Source organism: Equus quagga, chromosome 1, assembly GCF_021613505.1.
Source record: "Equus quagga isolate Etosha38 chromosome 1, UCLA_HA_Equagga_1.0, whole genome shotgun sequence".
NCBI lineage: Eukaryota > Metazoa > Chordata > Mammalia > Perissodactyla > Equidae > Equus > Equus quagga.
This window is the reverse complement of record NC_060267.1, coordinates 183,313,099-183,331,427: the sequence shown is the minus strand read 5'-3', so window position 1 is coordinate 183,331,427 and position 18,329 is coordinate 183,313,099.

Sequence of the window (18,329 nt, the reverse complement as noted above, 5' to 3'; positions counted from 1 at the left end):
TGAGAGAAGTACTTCTGGTTCACATGCATGGAAGTGCCCCTGGCATGCTCTTTGGGAGGCGTAAGCTGGGCATGTTGGGAAAGGGGCTGCTGAAGGAGCACAACAGCTGAAGCCAGAGACGAGGTATCAGAAGATGACGGGAGACGTGGTAAGAATGAGGTCTCAAAATATGACCCCTGAAGAAGCAAGACGTTACCTTTAGTGTGGGCAACCAGGTCTTTTGGGTATCTGTATGTTTTCTCGCTCATTACTGATTCTCTTTCTTCTGGCGACAAGTTTCATGACTTTTCTCTGAGGAACAGTCCCATCCTTGGGATCAGCCCATGGAAGGGGAGTGGCACTGATTTTCCTCATACTCTAACCTGGGTCTCAGCACGTGACCAATGGTAGACCAATAAGTTGAATCCTTCTCTACTGGCACAGTGATGGATTCAAAGATGGGCATGTGATTTGGGCCAGCCAATGAGACTTATTTCTGGACTTTTTAAGCTCTGCTTTTGCTGGGATTGGCTAGCTGTAAGACTGAGTTCTGAGGGCAGCATCAGAGCCCCCAACTCCAACGATGCCTGAATACTTATCTCTGTCCTTTTCATTTATCGAGCCAATAAAGTCTTAGATTTCTGTCACTTGCAGCCACTTTACACCAGGAAGGAAACTTTGCAGGAAGAGGCATGTGTTATTTGAAGTGTAGAATATCAAGAAAAGCAAGCTTTTTTATTGTCCCTACACCGGCACCATCCGATAGAAATAAAATACAAGCCACATATATCCTTTAAAATTTTCTAGTTACTACACTAAAGAGAAACAGGTGAAATGAATTTTATTGAAGTACTTTAACTCAGTATGTGGAACTATTACCATTTCACTATGCAATCAATATAGAAAATTGTATCCTGTTTCACTTTTAAATTTAAACTTAAAATTAAAATTAAATGCAATTAAAAATTCAGCCCTCGGGGCCGGCCCGGTGGCACAGTGGTTAAGGTCACACATTCCGCTTCAGCGGCCTGGGGTTCGCCGGTTCGGATTCCGGGTGCGGACATGGCACTGTTTGGCAAGCCATGCTGTGGTAGACGTCCCACATATAAAGTAGAGAAAGATGGGCGCAGACGTTAGTTCAGGGCCAGTCTTCCTCAGCAAAAAGAAGAAGATTGGTGGCAGATGTTAGCTCAGGGCTAAGCGTCTTCAAAAAAAAAAAAAAAAAATTCAGTCCTCAGTTCTCATTAGCCACATTTCAAGTGCTCACTAGTGTTGGGCAGCACAGCCCCTAACTAGATCCTAGAGCACAGGAGGAGACAACAGACGTCCACTTGAAATCGAGCCTTCAGTCAAATTTTAGGGACTTAGAATGCGGAATTATGTAATATTTTTGAGCAGAAAAGTGATATAAGCAAAACAATGCCTCAGTAGAAATAATCCAGCAGTTACAGCATCCTGAAAGCTTTCCCAGTCAAATTAATGATGTCTTTCACTATAATCCTCTTTCATGGAGTCATAAGGACACATGTCAGATTCTCCAGGGGCAGAAACGCTTATCCATTTAGAGTAAGGCAGCCAGAAAAATAATCTGGTGCAGAGCAGGATTCTTTCACGATCTCGCCTATGTATTCTTTGCCTAATGAGATTTGGAACATTCTCATGGCAGTAAGTGGCGTGCCAATTTCTGATTTCCGCTTCTAGACTATCAGGTCCAATGGAATGATGGAATCAAATGTTAGATGCAAAAACGATTTAAAACTTTTTTTTTTAACTTGTGCGTTCACTTAAAGACCAATCCTGATTTTGAGACCTACTCAAAGAGGGAAACAATAAGAATCTTAGAGTCAAGAAAATATACTATACATGGTCAGCTTCAAAAGGAGGAGTATATGCTTTGCTTTGTTCTTATCCCATCCCAGTTTCTTGCCCATAGTAGATTTAAAAGAAATTATATTTGTTTAATGGAACTAGTGAATTATAAAATACACGTAATAGTCTTTCAATTCTTCTTGGATAACTAATACAAAATAAGGCAGAACACTTTAAAAATAGCTTTCAATTTTTACTCTATTTAACGTATTTGAATAACTTCTCAATTAAATTTTTCCGATCAACATTCCATTTTCTTTCTTTTTCATAAATGTAAAATGCCTTAAAGATATAGTTTTCATTCTTGGAACATTCGTTACAATGTTAATCAAATGATTGTATGGATTCTGAGTCCTCACATGCTAGCAAATTAAAATATGTTAGGATTTTTTTTTGTAAGAAACGCCCTTTATCTGCTAGAACATTTCAAATTCCTGAGCAGGGGCATTTTATATGGTTAGAGAAACACTTTGTTTCTGCCAACTGGGAGAGGGCTGTGTTTGTTATTTCTATGGTGAAACAAAGAAAGGATATGTTCTCCTTCAGCAGCATGCAACTGCTGCAACAGAAGAGCATGTTTCAAAATGGGGGTTAGGTCGGGAAAAGAGTCCCCAGGGCAAAGTCGCTGGGGACTGGCCACACCTAAATCTAGAGAAGGCAATGCAACGCCATTGGTGGTGGCTGCAGCAAATCATAGTCCCCGTGGGATGACTGTGGCCACTTTTATAACAAGACTTCCAGAGAACAATAGCGTTATATAATGGTGGAAGCTCTCGTAAAATGATACATTGGCTTCATTTATTCGCTTTCTGTTTGCTTGTTTTGAGCAATGATGAGATACACATTTGAGAATGCTGTGGGGATTCACAAAAGAGAAGTGGCGTTTCTTAGCAGGAATTTAATCTCCGCTCTTTGGAGGCTGCTGCCTTCGTCAAGAGTTAACTATTTTTGACTTTTGAAGACCAGTTCTGACAGTTGATGGCAAGTGTGGATATCCGTTTGGCTACTACCAACTGAGCCCTTGAGGGTTTTACTGAAAAGCTTTACAATGTGTTATTTTGTTATAAAACATTTAAATGAGCCTCCATGCATTCTGTTCTCCCAAGAGCCAATTACCAGCAGTTACACAGCTTTTAGGAGGCTTCAAATGAAGTCACTTACGTTTCACAGTGACTGAAAATTCACAAAAGTATCAAAGCTCAACTCCCCTGTGCTGTGTTCTCAGCTAAATCAGTGGTGTGCAACGTTTTATGAGTGTCAGGACATAATGCAATTTGCTTCCTGAAAATACTTTTTTTGGAATATATATATACACACACAACATGCTATGTACACAAATTTTTTTTTTTTTTCTGGTGAATGGAAGTTATAGAAGCAATATGTGATCATCATAAAACTATAAGGAGGACAATAAAGACCATCTTTGTTTCAATCAGCTGGGGATTATTACTATTCAATTTTCGTATGCATCCTTCCAGATTTATATATACTTATATATATCTATAATTTTTTCCAAAATGGATTACGTAAAAATATAGCAGACTCTTATATAACTGCTTTTCTATTTTAATTATTCACAGACTGGGACAATACATAATGGCAAAGCTACTATAAATTCAATAACACTTCTTACTCGCAACATCACCTACATACATTTGAGCAATGGTAGCATATATTCTTATAGAATATATATATACGGGCTACTGAAATGCCTGTGGATGTAAGATTTGGAGACCTTTTGTAAAAAATATGTCTCACACATTTAGAACCACTGATTGAAATCTTTTAACAACAATCCAAGCCCTTGTAGCTGTGTTGATTGCTTTACATTCAAAGCAATTTCAACTGCCATAGCTTCTCTTGTTATCAACAAGCACACATGGAATATTTGCTACAAACCAGGATAGGGCTCAACTTGCAAGAGACAGCCTTGGGAATCAGCCTGTCTGATTATGTAATCGTGTGACTTCAGGAATTAAGTATTAGTGGTTCTTATGCTGAAGGTGAGTTAGATGGATCAGTAATTTCTTTCCACAAAACCTGGAAAGACTTCTAAAAAGAGATAAGATCTGGAGGAAGTCTTTAAAGAAGGAGCTGTAGTACTTAAGGAACTTAGTTGGGTAACTAAAGGTTTCAGGGAGACGCATAGTCAAAATCTAAAAGAAACATTCAGTGAGTATTGTGCTGAGGATGATCGAGAGATCAAAATTCACAAAGGAATTTATGTCAGAAGCAGTGGAAGTAGCACTAAGAACATGAAAAATTTCTAAATAAAGGTAAGTTCAGAAAATAAGGTGATGAACACCTGTGTACTCACTATCAGAATAAAAACCTACTAATGCCTGGGTATCTCTTTGTTAGGTGTTTTCTTCTTTATGTAGCTCATTTAAAAACCAAACCTTGAAGTAGAGGGTTAGCCGAGTAAAGTGTGGGGATGTTACAAAAAAGACCAGAGAGAAAAAGCAGCTTTGGGAGACATAACTCGTGTAATGCAAGTGACACACACTCAGAAACTTAGAAGAATGACTCATTGGAATTATTTAAAATTGCAGAGACTCATCAAAGAGGAGAGGTTAACTATGACATGATTTAACATGTTCTAAGTAATTTTTATCTCAACAGTCATTTGATTACAACTCTTTAACTGATTAATTTCAGAAATACAGACAGATACTCCCAGTTTTATTGGGATGTGAGCCAAAAGTTTATTCGTATCTTAGTTGTTTGAATTTGCTTCCCCATAGTTATAAGGTTATACTTTGTTGTTAACTTTTGTGACTGCTTCAGAAAAGCCTACTTAACAAGGCAGCCAAGGTTCCCAGCTCCTTTAAGATCCTTCATACCTCATACATAGTAAGGAGTGGTGGTTAGGTGTGATGACGGTGTGGTGGTTATAGTCAGAAAAAGAGATTCGTTTTCTATGGCTGTGTAACAAGTTACCACAAACTTAGGAAGTTAAAACAATGCAAATTTACTATCTCACAGTTTCTGTGAATCAGGACTCTCCCACAGCATGGCTGGGTTCTCTGATCAGGGTCTCCAACTGCTGAAATTAAGGAGACGCTCAAGGATGCTATTCTCACCTGGGGCTTAGGGACCAAGCTCATACTGGTTATGGACAGAATTCAATTCCCTGTGGGTTTAGGACTGAGGTCTCCATTATCTTACCTGCTGTTGACCAGAGGCCACTCGCTCCTAGAGAGCACATTCTTTGCCACCTGGCCCTCTATCTTCAAGCTTAGGAAAGCAGAATACCTTGCATGTGAAATCCCTCTCAGGTGTTGAATCTCACTTCCTCTGCCTCTGACCGCTAGACCTGGATTTAAAGGCCATCAGTGACTAGGCCAGGCCTGTCCAGAAAGATCTTCCTATTTTAAGGTCTACTGATTTAGGATCTTAATTACTTTTGTAAAATCCTTTAGAGCTGTGTCTAGGTTAGTGTTGGATTGAATAACTGGGAGATGTGTATACATCAGGGCCAAAGAGTCCAGGGGGATCATCTTAGAATTCTGCCTACCACAGCCCCATCAGTTAGTGATACATACTGGACATTTGTAAGGATGGAATGACATGACGCATGGGATTTGCATTGAAATATCCAACAAAAAAACAGGAGTGAGGAATAGATGCAATAAAATTGGCAAAATATTGAGTTGTTGAAACTGAATGATGGGTATTGAGGAGTTTATTTTACTGTTATTTCTGCTTCCATCATGTTTGAAAATACCCACTAAAAATTTAAATAAATAAATAAACAACATGTCCCTCAGCCTCAGTATTGAGACTCACCCTCTAAAGCCATTGAAATGTAATCTTGTTGAGTCTAAACTCCTTGCCTGAGTCCTTCCTTTCTTCTGGATCCCTTGTTCCAATCACTCCTCAGCCCTTTAAAGCCACAAAGGAAATCAGGACTGAGTGGATTCCAAGGCACATCTGAGATGGTCGGGAGGGGAGATGTTAGTGCAGGCATGAGGGCTACAGCATTGCCCATGCTGCAGGTGAGGGGCGTGTGTGAGACAGAGATTTCTGGCCAAAGGGACAGTTGTGATCAAATGATCCCTTATAAGTGTTGGAAGGGGTAAAGAAATAGGAGGCCTGAAAAAGAGGACCTGCCTCCCCAGGAATGTTGGCAGTGAATGTAGAAGGAAGGAAGGACAGAATTAGCAAATCACCATTGTGCAATCTCCAATGTAACAGGAAATTTAGACAAGGATATCACAGATGGGCAAACCAATTGGTGAAAGTTTATTAGAAAACAGAATATTCACACAGTTTCAAGATATCACCCTACAGATAGCTTTTTTAAAATTACAAAGGGAAAGTGGACCTTTTAGAATGGAGAGATCTTGCAATTGCTATCTTAATTGAGCGATCTAATTCAAGATCACCAAAAAGTGAGATGAACTTTATGTGGCTCCTGATTAATGCAGTTTGAATTATATACTATCAACTAGGGAGTATTTTGGCCCAAAATTTTTAACTTGAATCGAATCATAAGGAAATAATCACCCAATCCAAAATGTGGAGCATTTTACTGTAATGGCCTGAGCTCTCACAAAATTCAGTGTCATTAAAAACAACAAATAAAAAGCACAGAGGTTGTTTTAGATTAAAAAACCTCCAATGAGACTTAAGCAAATGAAATAAATGAACTTTGATTGGACACTGGTTTGAAGAAAAAAACAGTTATAAAAGACATGTTGGAGAAAAAAATTGGAATATGAATAGTACATTGAATTACTATAAGTAATCTTGAGGGTAACAACAGTATTGTGCTTTTGTAGGAGAGCGTCCTAATCAGGAGATGTGTTCTCTATACTTAGAGATGAGGTCTCGTGGTGTTCATATGGATGTATGTAAAGAGAGAACAAACAACTTTGTCAAATGTTAACAATTGGTGAGGATTATATAGATATTTATTGTACTATTCTTTCATCTTTTCCATGGGTTTAAAATGAGGGGCTTTAGAATAGGCCATGTTTAAGTTCTTGGCGATTCTTTGATTATACATAAACTGGAACAAAGGACATGACAACAATTGAATTGTTCAAGAATTTAATAAAACAGGTTAGAGGGATAAAAAAATGTGATGCTGATGACATAGGCAGTTAATTTAAAATGAGTTTGCAAATAGCATGTAGTCCACTGCCTTACACATAATTAGTTTCGGTGTTTTGGTTTGTTGACGGAATTACACTGAAACACTTTGATTCATTCAAAACTTTAAATATAATAGAAAAGCCCAAATTATTTCCACTTTGAGAATAATAGCTGCATGGTTGATATATATAAAGATAACTATTGACTTCATATCCATAGCATATATTTTTGAGAAAAATAGAAATTCATCAGTGACTCCCTGTCAAATATTGTGAACAATTTTCAAAAACTATAGAAAATTTGTACATATTAAATATTATTCCAGGCTAAACAGATTATTGTCTACTATTAGTTCTTAAGAAAGCAATGTTAATTTTTCATTCAACGGATTAAATCCCTTTGTACTTTAGCATGCAGTAAACTGGAAAAGTTAACAATTCTCAACTGATGAGCATTGATTAAAAATTATATCTTTTAAGTTACATTTACTATTAGGTAGAAAGATTGAAGGATAAAAATATTTTAAAGTGTACTCTAAATGTAAGAATTTCAGCTATTTTATTTGAAAAATTCCAAAAAATGTGACACAGAGAGCCTGAATAAAACATACTGAATTGTCGATGAGTCATATTCTTTCTCCATGGTGACATAAAATATTATTTGGAAAGATAAAAAGGAAGAAGTTTCTCCTTCAGCTATAAAAACGACTTTAAACAAAGAAACATTTCTTAAATAATTCCCTGCCTATACTGTAAATATTAATGTTTATTTGTGATAATTTTTGACATCTTATCTTTCCTTTATTAGTTTATTTATATTGGATTATTTTATTAAAAATTATAATGCATCTAAATCTACCATAACGTCTTTAAAATTGTGTTGAAAGAGGAAAAAATGAAAATTACCTAAAGTTCAGATTGCTTACTCTCTATTTTACTGCATATCGAGTAATGTCTGGTTAAGAATAAAAGCAAAGTTGATATACTAGGATACAATATATCCTGGTAAAGCTTTGGATAGAGTATCAATATTGAAATATTTGTCCAGAAGATGTTTAAAAAAATAACAAACGCCATTCTTTGAATGAAAATGGTATTTGCTTCCCATTTAAACTGCACAGATTCTCGGTAACTTTCTGGGTTTCTTTCTAGCGTGCCTTCACACTGTGTCTAGATGTCAAGCAAGAGCTTCCCAGTCCATGACCTAAGCATTAACTGGCTATTTTGTCTTTGACTAAAACTTTGTTTTGTCTCCTTTGAAAACATCCAAACTTATGGATACACTAATTTTGTAAACATTGATCATACTGGTACATTTCAAAATTATTTTTTTCTTGTAAAACACGAATGTAAATTTATCGAGAATTAAAAATAAATTCTGCTTTCACGTGTACTGATAGAGTCTCCCTCTCACCTCACAGTGAATATTGATGGCTGCATTCTGACCAAATCTCACTTGCATCCTCCACATCACTTAACGCAACATTATTTACAATTATGCATGCATACATACAAATATATAAACACACACACATATTCACTAGATATTTGTTGAATGAGTGACTCAACGAATGAACTACCCTGGGAACTTAGTAGGCGCTCAAGGCTGAGGGATAAGTTTATGATGTAATAAATAATTGTTTTTAAAATTACTGTGAGAATTAGCACTTAAGACTTTGAGTTGAGACCAATAGATCTTCCTATTGTGTAGTAGATTTCCCAGATTTTATCATGTTTCTGCCCATTTCTCTCTTGTTTTTTCTTTTTTTCTCTTACTTTTTCTGACGCTCTATTTATTACAAATTTCAGAACTGGCAAAACTTAGCAGTTTTTACTACTAAAGCATTGCCCCTTGTTCACCATAACAGAATATGTTTAACATTGCTTAACTAAACAAGAAAGAAACATTAATTTTACTCTCTGTTACTCATATGCCAAATTCACATCTTTGTCTGATTTACTTGCATCTGTTTTATTTTAGCTTGGTCAAGAAAATAATAAAATCTTGAAGTTAACTACAAAAGATCAGAAATGTGACTGAAGCAATGAACTACCATCCATTACAATAGTAATATTTGAAAGGGATATTGTTACCAGAAAGTGCTATAACTAACTATAAGGGAGATGAGAATGTGGTGGCACCTATGTGCACAGTGCTGTACAGCTTTCCAATTCATAGATTTCATGTTGGGTAAAATAATTTATAGAGCCCTGACTCTTTCCAGGCAGTTTTCCAAATTGTCTAATGCAAACTTACCACTGTTTATGCCGCTGAATGTTTGAAGTTTAAAAAATCACGAGCTTACAGCACTCTCAAATATGCTGCAGAAAGGTCTTTGCTGTTTACCTGAATAAATCAGTAATTTTACTTAGGATGATTTTTATTTATAAATGAATATCTTTTTAAAAATGTGATTCCATGTACTAACAAGTTTTATACTACCCAAAATTGTTATTAAACTATGAATGCCCTTGAATAGAGGTTTAGGTCAACAGCAGAGATTGTTTGAACATTATTCTCCTTCCAGGACTCATAGTATATATTAATTCTGCCCCTAAAAAGCATTTTTGCAGTTGAATTGGGTTATAGAGATACGAATAACAATATAAAAACACTGTGCAGTATAATCCTTTCACCATCTGCATCCCATAAAAGTTGTGAATTTTCTGATTCAAATGGAACAAAGTTATTAAGTTTTATGTTCACTAATGCTTCATTGTGATGATTATATTAAGGTAAATTTTGGTAATACTTCTATATTTCTCCTCTTCTAGTGTAAAAAATATGATAATTTCTGCCTAACTAGATCCGCAGCTCCTTCTTGTTCCTGATTTGGAACGAATTGTAACTGCTTAAGTTCACAGTTACATTTAAAACCAGGTTTCAAAAATTTTTCACACAAAAACTTTCTGTCGCATCATCTTCAGTTTCACTGAAAACCAAGAGGTGCATATAACGCCTAGAATAGGAAACAAAAGTCAAACGCCAAGGGAAAATTTCATCTCTCAGTTATCTTACAATTAAGTAATTATAATAAAAGCCTATGTAATATCATATTTTTATTTTCGCTGATGTTTAAAATCCATTCTTATGGCAGCCTGCCATTCCAGGTAACACCACTGATAATTGGAACTGAGTGAGCAGGACCCGACTCTGCTTTCCCATACATCTCCACCTGATTCTCCATCTAGAGTACAAATGGCTCTTGTCCCCAAAGTGGGCTCATATACTAGATAAAAAATATTTTAGGATCTCTTGAGAAGAGACAAGAACAACAACCTAAGAGAAGACAATAACTTGTTCAGGAGCGTTTTATTTTGTTTGCATATAAGCATAGTGGTGAGAGAGGAGCTTGCGTGTTAAAAGCAACGGAACTGAAACCACAAGAAACCATGCTTGAAAAGCAAGGTATTTCTACTTCTGGTCATGAAGGAGAAAGAGTCTAGAATTAACATTTATCCATAAAAAACTAGAAAACTGGGCAAAATATAGAAAACATCTATTTTCAGAAACTGGACCATAGGTAGTACAACTTACAGTCCCTGAGAAAAGAAACGATTGAGTTGAGCTTCTTGCTTAGAGGTAATTTCGGGGCTACAGGACAGGAATGGGGGAACCAAAATGAGCCTGGCACTATTCTTGAGTTGGAGATAGATATCCCAATTTGAGGAGGCTGCAGCAGTTAGAATTTGCGGGACAAAGTATCTGAAATAAAGGAACCGTGCAGAGAAGGAGCTCCAATAATCTGACTAGGACCCCTACGAGTCTCAGTTGAACACCAAATACACGTGATTAATGTGAAACCCTATGAGTCCAGACTAGGGACATCTTCCAGGGAAAGAAAAATTATGCGGGAGCTGTAAGATGAAAAATTTCCCAAACTCAAATAGAGTTGGGAGTTATCAGCCAGAGTAGAGGTGCCTTGTTGAATACGCAAAATATTCAGTAGAGTCCACCTTAGATGGGGCTAAAACAGCCCAGAGTAAATTTCATTCCAGACTTTCCCAAAAATGACTTAAAAAGATGCCTCAAAAGATCAAAGTTCTAAAATGTACACCAAGTCTAACAATCTTTAAAGGAATGCGACAAAATCCAGCTACAGTTACCAAGCTACAGTTGCCAAAATTCAGTTACAGTTGGCAAGCTTCCCTCAGTAACAAGCAGCAGGCATGAATCCCAAAGTTCTTGCATTCTCATTGGGCTGACAGGATACTAGCTCTGAGGATACTGGTGGGAGCTGAGGTAGGAATACACTATCCCAGTGAACAGATAGACTAGGGGTTGAGTGAGGAGGTGGCAGAGAGTTAGAGGGCCTATTGTGATGAAAAGTGGGGAAGACGGGGCCCTGACAACATCAAGAGAAAAGACTAGTTGTATTCACCAGCCATGGACTCAGCAGGAGCTATGACAGGACCCGAACAACCAAGTGTGTTTAAAGAAAAAGAGGAAGTCGACTATTTCTACATAGTTGGCCCTCAAAATACTTTAATTGGATGAATAAAATAATGCTTGAAGTGACCCATATTCTAGGAGTTTTACACGGCTCAGCACATCTTTGATAAAGTATTATGTTGAAATAGCTAAAATTATAGGCTTGAACTAGTTATAGGAAACCATTTTACCTAAAGTATGATTTTTTTTTTAGAACTAAAAGAAATACAGGAAAATTTTAAGAATACATACTCACTTTAGAATGTTTATCACTACATATATAATTTCTTCTATCTTTATTGCCACCTGGCTCAAACTTGGTGGGAGAAGCTTATTTCTTGGTAGGTGGTAAGGCATGTTTTCTAAAGAGCTGGTGCATTTAAGATAAGACATACTTCAACACGCGAATTTGGAAAGATCACATGATACAAAGGAAAAGAGCTCAGAGATCTATGTGTTCCCAGATGTCCAACACATGGTCTCATTATCGATGTGAGTGTATGGAGTCAACCTCACACCAAGGAGGCTTAGTTCTTCCACTCATAAAAAGTTTGCATTGGGACTAATTATTTCTAAGATCCTCTTTAGCTCTAACATTTTTTGAACTAAAAAAAAAATTCTAACTAATTTCACAAACCTGAAAAATCATATCCTCAAAAGTAAGGTTTCAAAACTTTCAAAACATGATATTTAAGAATGAATAAGAGTTTTTTACTTGTCACTTATCTGTACTCTTCATCTAAAATCCCATGCTCTTCTCCACAGCCCAAGAACTCTTCTCACTGTAATGAAATGAAACATAAAATACCAAATGTACTTGTAACATTAGATACAAGTACATTCCCATCAGTGGGAACCACCTGGAGTTTAAAATTAAATGAACCACTCACCCTTCTGGTGGTATTATAAATATGAATGGTAATATTACCCGTGAAGATTGTCCAAGGAAGATACAGAATCTGACCCTGTTTTGCTCTACTTTATTACTCACACACCTCTAATTTCTTTTTATCCTAATTTCGTCTTTGCACATATGCAGTATGAGCCCTAGGACAACTAGAAATAGAGGACATTGTCTGTGGCCTCCCCCTAACTCCCACCCCATTTGCAGTTTTTTTTTTCAGAGTTTCTTCCCTGAATTTACATTTATAGAATAACCTATTTTGCCAATTTCTTTCTCCTCTTAGAGGAAAGCATCTAATAAACTCTATGATTCTAAGATATTAGTGACTTAATTATGATTAGTGTGATTCATCAGGAATATTTGTTTTAAAAAAGATGTAATGCCTAACACTTCCCCATACACACCTAAATTCCTAGCGATATTTGTTAATTGTGGACCACCAAAGAGGCATATTTTTAAATTACTGAGTATGTTTGCCCGGCTCATGAAGATTTTCAGGGTTTAAACTATAAAAATATCACCTTTTAATTTTTTACTTCAGAGCATTCACGTAGCAGCGCACTAACCTATTGTGGAGGACCCATGTAGACTGTGACCGATGAGCCGCGGACGACATCACAAGCACAGACTGAAACGTCATGTCAGGAACTGCTGCCATCAAAGGATTCGGAAGTTTGTCAGCATGAAGACTTTGAGTAATTACTCTTACTGGGCAAAAGTTTGATTTTGTTCACTTGTAGAAATCTCTGCACCATTCATCCATTAAACGCCCATTGAGCACATTATGTCCTGGATCTATTGGGGGTGGATATCTGGTGGTGTTATGCAAAATAGATTACTAGTTAGGTTATGCCCACAGCAGCCCCCTAATTTGGACGTTCAGACTTAATGTGCGAATAAACGGTAAATAGCACTTTACATAGGAAAAACTTTTTGCATATAATAATCTCCAAATCGCCACCCTGTAAATACTCGTAGTAGTTACAAAGTTATCCTCATGCCTTAAAACTCCAAGACACAGCATTTTGATTAAAACAAGGCTCACTCTTTCTCCCACCAAAGATACTGGATTGATAATCCTAGAATTAAAGGGTGCTAGCACTGAAGGAAACTTTAGAAATCATTTAGTACTGTGGTGTTCAAAGTTGCTTGTAAGAGGTCAGGTGGCTGCCCCAGGTGGGCTGGGGAGTGGTGGCAGTGTTGGGTGTTGGGAGCAGATAAGCTAAGCAGGTGGCCCCCTGGTGTAATTGAGCCATAAAATGCCTTTGGAAGTGGGGTGAGTGCTATCTGCTTCACACGTGGCATGGCTTTGCAAGTCACATATTTATGGGATTTGCCCAGGCCCTGCAGACGTTTGAGTTTGCAAAGCCTGCAGTAGATACTCCTCTTTCTTTTTCTCCTTCCTCCTTCCCTCTCCACGTGCGACCGCTAAGGAAGGGAGTTTTTCACTGGCTGCTGTTTTCCTAGACAGAACATTCTTTTATGGCACAAATGGAACTATTATCTTACATAAGTTTTACTTTAACTCATTAATATCCTATCCTATTTGATGTAAACGAATTTCATGCTGTTTTTGGCCAGATATTATTAATGCATACTTGTGGATTTATTTTTATTTTAATAACACTATTTGTGAGAGTTGAAATTACGGATCCAGGCTTGGAAGTCTGATCCATCTCACTTGCTTTAGATTTCTCACAGGTGTAAGCTAACTTGTACTACCAGCAATATAACCTCAAATCTTTCACAATGCTTAGAAAAAATAAAAACAACGAAAACTCATCTTATTTAATTTGACAGGAATGAAAGGTGGAGAAATGCTTTCAACTCCCGTTTTGCCTGCTGCATTGTCCGATGGAGTAGCCACTAACCACATGAAGTTATTTAAATTTAATTTAATGTAAATTTTAAAAAATCAGTAGTGCTAGTTACATTTCAAATGCTCAATAACCATATGTGGCTAGTGGGTACTTTATTAGACAACTGAGACATAAAAAATTTCCATCATTACAGAAATTCTATTGGACAGTAACACACTAGAGAAATACTGTAAATTGAAGAAAATTGCTTGTCATCTGTGGGCATGAAATCTTATTTTCCTTCTGTCTCTTGTCATGGTAAGGGAACTGTTACTCTGTGAAAAGAAAACCCAGTGCTTTTGTTTTCTTTTTGACATTTCTTTCAATTGTCATGTCCTCCTGTCTGTCTTGTACTTCCAAGAGTTCATCTTTCCTGTTCAGTCTGCATCTTAAACACAGAGACATCAACCATTTCCATCACATGTCCTTCTTCCCCGCTAAATAGAGCAACTCTTCCACTACCACTAATGTCAGCTATAAGTTGTCATTCTGTGCCCAGAAAAGATTGGATTACAGAAACTTCAGGAAAGAGCTTTCTGCTTTTGATGGGTCTCCAGTAAGTATCCTTGCCCCCAAATACCTTCCAAGAATCTGGTCTTAGTGTCTGAAATCCCAGCATGTTCCTGAAAACTTTTGGTTCTCCCAAACCTCATTACTAAAATGTAAATTCCTGGCTGCTGTGTATCAATCTGGTTTCCATATGCAGCTATTTGTAACCTAACGGGTTAATCCTTCTAGGTTTACAGAATCTGGAAGGAAAGGGCTTTGGCAACTCGAGAGGACAGTTTGTCGGCGGAGGCGGGGGGGTGGGGGCTTTCAGGAAAATGCCAGGTGCTTCTGAAAATGTACACTTCCTTGCAACTAAAGGAGAGACCAGGAAATGTGAAGATGCTGTCTGCAGAACCGTGGGATAGAATAAGCCTGGCTTTGACTCTGGATCTACAATGTTCTCTTTTGTGCCCTTGGACATACTACTCGACCCTTCTCAATTTCAGTTTTCTGTCCTTAAAATGGGTCTAAAGTAACTTATCAGGCTAATTAAGGATGTGCACATAAGGCCTAGCTTAGTACAGAGCACACGATGAGAAGGATAAAAGGGAGCAACCGTGGGACTGCCTGCTGCCTCTCTGTCACCTTTAAGGTTCATAAGCCTTTGGTTGCAAAATAAAAATGATCACTGTATTCTGTGTTCTTTCCTCTCTGCCCCAAGTACTTGAGGGTCAGTTTGTCAGAGCCGGGGCCAGACTCCAGAAGGGTCCAAGAAGGTAAAGAAGAGGGCCTTCATGGTGCATGTGATGAGCACCAAGAACTGGCCTGCCTGGTGCAGAGAATCACTAAACCGTTTTGCGGAAGTGCTGGAAGAGGAGGTTGGAAAGTCACGATAGAGATGACATACAGGCTTGGCAGAAGCTGGTTTTTTGTTTTTGTTTTATCTAGCAGATTCCCTCAAGGACTGGAACCAGAGAGAGTGAATTATCCCTTATTGTCTCAGTTTCTTGCACCTGTCTGGTTTTAGACTGACCTTAAATATTCTTTTCAGAAACTAAGTGCATATTGAGTACCTATTTGTATCTATAAAATAGGCATATCCTTCTCTTTAAGATTTTTCCTTTTAGTCCAAAGGGGCAGAAAAATTTTAAATGAAAATTTTACAAAAAAACATGACATGAACCACGATATGGGACACAGCAGGGTGCAATGGGAGCACAGGGGTAACTGCTCAGAAAAATAAACCTCCTCTGTAACAGCAAGTACCATATCCAACACGGGGCAGACGTCATTCCATGCAGCCATGACTCTCACAACAATGCTTAATTTATTTAATTTATTAGGATATTTCCCTATGTTATTCTTATCATATATTTTAGCATAGATCACCCAGAATCAAGGTTAAGTATTTGCTATGACTGTTTCAGAAAATTACAGTAATATTCCACTTAATCAGTAATCATTATTCAATAACCTTGCCATTTTGGAGTCAACATGAAAGATACCAATAAAATACTTCTGATTGCTACATGGCTGTCACAAAGTGGTCTTTAGGATTATCATTTATTTTTGACGTTTACTTTCTATGCTATTGTCAAAAACTTTTTTGTTTGTTTATTATTTGCTTCGATGTTCTGAAAAGGCTGACTCAGGGTAGTAAATGAGAGACCTGAAGAAATTAGGCACTTTGGAAATAGAAGTGGCCAAGTATGAGCCACAAAGGAATTTAAATTTTGAAAAAAAGCATTAAGAAGACTTTGTTAATATCACTGTAGTTCCAAAAGCAAAGGAATGTGGGATACTTTTCAAGAAACTTCCTTCAAAGTGATGGAAATGGAAAAAGAAGGCATCTAAAGTGAGAATTTCTACTATTTGGAATTTTCGCTTGTATGAAATACTACTTTTGTTGGTGACGGTTGATAAATGAGGAGTTATGAAACCTTTAGACATAGTATTTATGCCTTCAAAATGTTTGCTTCTGATTTCTAAAGCCTTGCAAAAAAGCTACTATAAGCTCTTCTCTCTAAACTCTGGTCCCACTGTCAGATGAAAAGCCTACACTTTAGAAAAGATTTTAAGGAAAATTAAGATCCTGTCTTACGTTAAGTTCATGTAACCAAAAGTAGAAATAGAAATTAAAGGGTCTGGAGTCATTTAAATCAAGTTATTAAAAATTTTGAATTTACTTTCAAAGCATGACATGTGATTTATATCTAATTTATCTCGTACGGAAGAGAGTGACCTAAGAGTCTGTATGGACCAAGACCTAAAGGAAAAAAAGGGAAAAATTCAGGTCAGCATTTCCAACCAAAAGCTCTTCTAGAAATCTACTTTCCAGAATAATCACAAAAGTTTCCATTTCTTATGTAACAGTTAATTTCCGAAGTACTGAAATTTAAAAAACCATCAAAATTTATGTGTTTAATGTGGAAGTAATAATAGCCATAGCACCTTTAAGACTGTAGAGTTAAAATAGGGTCTTCATATTAGAAAATAAAACTGCAAGTTAAACTAGAATGTTAACGAATACCTCATTCCCACCTCACCCTAATTTTGGACCCTAGTTCAGCCCCTTTGCACTGTTTCAACAGCCTGATAATTAAAAGATCTCCTTGTTTCTAAGATTTCTTTCTTCCAGTTTATCCTAAAGATTAATCTTCTAGAGCAGAGCTGTCGTATATCATTCCCACACTAAGAATCCTTCAAAGGCTCCTATTTGTAACTGTGTTAAGACAAACCTGTCAGGCTGTACTTCAAATTCCTCTATCCCAGTGGTTTTTCAAATGAATTCTCTGGAATCCCAACGATCTAAAGAGCTGCAGGAGTTACATGAAATTTTGGTCCACGTGCAATGGATCCCCGAGACTGCAACTCTTGTCCATTATCCTGGGGCTCAAATGTCTACATGACATTAGACCAGAGCATTACAGGAGCAATTATGCTAAATTTGAACTTACAGAATAACTTTAACTACTTATTATTTTGAAATGTTTTACATATTAGAGCTCTTCGTGAAATTTTATTTGGAAAATGTTTTGGTCTACTAAAAGAGTTTGGGAAAGCTGCTCTACAGCATGCTACAGTTTTATCACCAAGCGTGCCAGTTTCCTGTATCCACTATCAAGTTGGCTCCTTTGCCGGAAATTGCCCCCTCTTCATCCCATTCCTGATAACACCACGTTAAATCTCTCCTCAGCCGTCCGAGCCTTTGCTGTTTCATCTACCCAACTTTCTCTTTACTTCGTATCATGTTTACGGCACCCATTGGATTTTTCTTCCTTGTGTTTCGTCCATACTCCATACTAGGTTTATTTTTCTTGAGAGCAGGAATTGTCTTTGAGTTCATTAAACAACCAAATTTTTAAAGAAAAGAATTGAGCACCAAGATTCTGAAAGTAAAAGTAACGATTATCACCACCACACAAATTCTATAAATCCTGTACTTTAGATCTATACCTTTTCAAGAGCACTGTCCAATGACAGATGTTCTCTAATTATTAAAGTATGATAATTTCATAGAACATGTGCAAAATCACCAATACTTTAGAGTGATTTGACAATATGGGAAAATATGATTAGCGATAACAAGGATGATGAAGCAATAATAACTTATTAAATGCTTATCATGTGCTAAATCTCTCCACACATTTTCTCATCTCGTTCTAACAGTTCTCCAAAATGGGCAGCCTCTCCTTTTG